The 3,834-nt window shown below is 36.2% G+C and overlaps 1 long non-coding RNA gene across 1 annotated transcript; it reads left to right on the plus strand.

The window, feature by feature from the left end:
- The first annotated feature begins 1,150 nt into the window (after positions 1-1,150).
- On the plus strand, positions 1,151-3,212 carry LOC131641000 (uncharacterized). Its single transcript, XR_009295401.1, has 3 exons — positions 1,151-1,499; positions 1,608-1,963; positions 2,846-3,212. It is a non-coding gene; the product is annotated as an uncharacterized LOC131641000 (long non-coding RNA).
- Positions 3,213-3,834: the final 622 nt, after the last annotated feature.

Here is a 3,834-nt window from a genome sequence, read left to right on the forward strand (position 1 = left end):
AGAGCGCCGTAGTTCGGCTCTTTAGTTTTTGTTTGTTTTTGTGTTTTTTAGTTGAATAGTTACATTCGCACTCCGCTGCTCGACCTCTGGAGTCTTAAGCTGGGAATAGAGCGGAAATAACGTGTCCGATTAAAGAATGCCTCTGAGGCGAGATAGAGAAAAGAGTTTGAGCGTTCGAGCGGCACCCTAAAGCAAGGGAGACTCGAGTTGCTCTTTGGTTTGTGTTTTTTAGAATTTGGGAACTTACGCCTGAATGGAACCCTAAAGCAAGGGAGATCCAAGCACTCGAACGTTCCCTAAAGCAAGGGACGTTCAAGCTTCCATTCCCTTTTTAAGAATTTTCACTTTTTTATTAGTGTTTTATTAAGTGTTTTCTTTGTATTTTTTAAAGGGATTTTATTTTGATATTTATTAGATGTTTTAATGTTGAAAAGGAAAAGAAACTAGCCTAAGTATAAAGGGAATTTCTACCTAATGTTATCATGGTTTCTACCTAAGGTTAGGAATAAAAGCATATGAAAATAAAGATCACAATTAGAAGTCAACAAGTAGGATACATGAAAATAGTACAAGAGCATAAAATAGAACAAGTCAAAATATAGCACAAAAGTGAATTAAAAGTACTATTATTTTTATGTTGATCTTTATGAGAGAAATTGAATTACAAGTCAAGTAAAAAGACTAAAACAAATAGCCTAAAACTACTATTTTTTATGATTATTTTTGTATGTCAAAATTTGTATTAAAGGCTAAAAACAATAGGAAAAGTCAACATTTTTATTTCTAAAAGACATAACAAAAAAACTAATTAAAATCTAAAAGAATCAATTAAAAAAAAAAGGAAATAGGGGGTGCAATCCTGAATTGCAGGGTGTGAAACGCAGGGCGCTGAGCCCATTGGGTCTGACCCAATAGCAGTTTTTGTTCACAGATTTTTGTTATAGATTTCTATGGCAGAAGACGGATAACAGGCCTAGGGGGTGTGGATGGTAATCCGGCCCAAGATCATTGTTTTTTCTTTGTTTTCAACACGGGCCAAGGGGGTGTAGAGAGAAGATTCATGGCCCAATGTTATTGCATTGATTCAGTTTATTATTATCAGATTAACAATTAAAATAAAAAACAATTTAAATAAAAAGAAATAGAAAGGGATTAGGGTTCTTGTTGTGTCGTTCCCTATCCCTCTTCTCCTTCTACACACCAACGGCGGCGATGGAGAATCTCACCGTCTCCGATCGAAACATCTCAGCCTCTCAATCACAAAACCTTCATCGCCCTCCTTCCACCGTGAAGCAAAATCATCATCTTCCGTCTCTCATCTCCGAATCGAACAAAATCACAATAACCGAACACCAAACGCGAGATTGAATGCATCAAGAGGTTTACCTGGAAAGTAATTGAAGATTACGAAGTCAAAGAGGAGATTTCGAAAGCTCAGGCGCAAAGAGTAGAGTTCTTCGATCGATTGGCGAAATAAACGCGCCGAGTACTTTGTTCCGGTAATCTTCCATTATTCTCTCTTTTCTTGTGCTATCCTCTTCTCCTCTTCTTGAATTCTGTTTTGTTGTTGTGCGAGGGATTGGTGGTGATGTTGATATGTTTCGCAGATGAAAAGAAAATGGAGACTTGATGATTCGTTGATGAAGATGAAGATGATGATTGTTGTTGAAGGTTGCTAATGATTGAAGAGTTCTTGGTGATGATTGAAGGAGCAGGATTGGTGAAGATTTTTCTGTGAATTTTTCGTGTCGATTTAAGATGATGATTGATGAGGAGTTTGAAGGATAATTGAATGTGAAGTGTGGATGAAGAAGGTTCAGAGAAAAGAGATGAAGATGAAGAGGAATGAAAGTGAGAAATCGTGGAGAAAGCGAAGAATGGTGGTTGAGAGTGGAAGAATGATGGAGAGGCTTGAATGAAGGTGGAGAAGAGAATATATAGGTGGAGAAAATCGATTCTGAAGGTTAGTTCAATCTCTGATTTTCTGTTATCCTTTTGTTTCTGAATCTGTTTCCCTTTTCTTCTCTGAATTCTGTTGATGAACCGTTATACGATTCTGTTAGGGTTAGTTGATATTCTGTTATCATGGATAGGAAGTTACAACTGATTCTGTTATATGTAGTTAGGTGGTTAGAAGTTAGTTATAGGTTAGCTGAGCTGGCAGTTAGTAATTGGTTAGGATTGGACTGAATTCGGTTAGGTAGTTATGCTGAGCTGGCAGGTTAGTTTGTTTTCTGTTAGGTTAGTTAAATAGTTTGTTATGAATGGTTAGAAGTGGTAACTGTTTTGAGAGCTTGTTAGAAAGGGTAACTGAAATTGGTTAAAGAAATGTTAGTGAATGGAAAGTTCTATGCAGGAAAATTATGGTTAGAGATTCTGTTATATGCTGTTAAGGGATTTTTGGGGTTTGTTTGTGAGTTGGTTAAGTTATGAGGGTTATGTTAAGAGGATTACATTAGCGAATGGCTGGGACTGTTATAGTATGGGGATTTGGATGTAGTGCAAAGATTGTTTGGATTATGCAGGGTCTCAAGTGTTTGGGTATGGGACTGGTTGTAACAGGTTCTAGTTAAGTTCTGTTATGAACTTGTGTTGGTTTGCTCTGTTAGTAACTGTTAGTTTTTGTTTGAAATTCAGTTAGAATAGGGTATTGGTTTAATGAATTGGTTAATAGGTGTATGGAGAAGCTGTATGTGATTGTTAGTTAATAGGACTGTATTGAATATGTTTATGAATGACGATTTTTGTATGGTGTTGCAAGTTTTGGCTGCTGTTAATTATTGTTTCATGCTGTGATGATGAAAGGTGTTAGATTGTATGTAATTGGATTGGTTTAATCTTGCAGGTCCTGGCTTGGTTTTGGGGATGGAATATGGGGCATGAGCTGCGGTAGAAGTCATATTGAAGAAGAGATTGAGAGTAATGATTGTTGGTTGCTGATAAAGAAACCGAGCCACTGGAAAAAGAATGCAAGGGAACAGCGTCACCGAAATTGAATGTGCTGCTGTTGAAAAATATATATTTTTTGTAATTTTTGTAATGAATGGAATGGATGAATATTGTATGTAATGAAGTTTATTTTGTATGGGAATTATGCATGAGGCTTGAAGTATGTAAGTTTATGGTTTGAGTTATGACTATATGAAGGACAATTATGGATGATTGGAACAATGACAAGAAGTTGTTCGGGAATTCGAATGATATGTAAAACTTGGTTTTAAATAATGGATGTCATTTGATGTGTAGCTTTTGGTTAGCGGATGATGAACTTGTATGATATGAATCAACTCCACAATGAATCTTGAACCGTATCCAGACAAAACCTTGGTCGAAATTCATGCACATACTCTTTAAATTACACCCTTGCGTACACTTCAATTCGCCATAACAACTCAAACATTAATTTGCCCAATGCTTATTCTTTTTCAACTTTAATGAAGACGAAAGTAACAGTACAACCCTGGATCTCCATCATCCTTGATCATAATATCAAATTTATTGATTTAATGATGTATGAAGTGCTAGATGACCTAAAAATGCGAATGATTATGAAGTAATAAGCCAATCAATAGAATAATTAGACGGGCAAATTTTGAGGTGCAACAGCTGCCCCTATTTAATCGTCTTAAACCTGAAAGTGAGATCGGCGCTAGCCTTTCGAGCATTCAAGGTAAAAGATGATTAAATATCAAGTGAACCTGAAAATTTGCCTGAAGAAAGGTAAGATCCACTGGAGAAGGAAGAAATGGTGTCAACTCCTCTGAGGAAAAGTGTATCAATTCTGGATTGAACAAATTAACTATGGGTTAGAAATGAAATAGAACTCAACTTTGG

This window comes from Vicia villosa, unplaced genomic scaffold (assembly GCF_029867415.1).
Source record: "Vicia villosa cultivar HV-30 ecotype Madison, WI unplaced genomic scaffold, Vvil1.0 ctg.003445F_1_1, whole genome shotgun sequence".
NCBI classification, from domain to species: domain Eukaryota; kingdom Viridiplantae; phylum Streptophyta; class Magnoliopsida; order Fabales; family Fabaceae; genus Vicia; species Vicia villosa.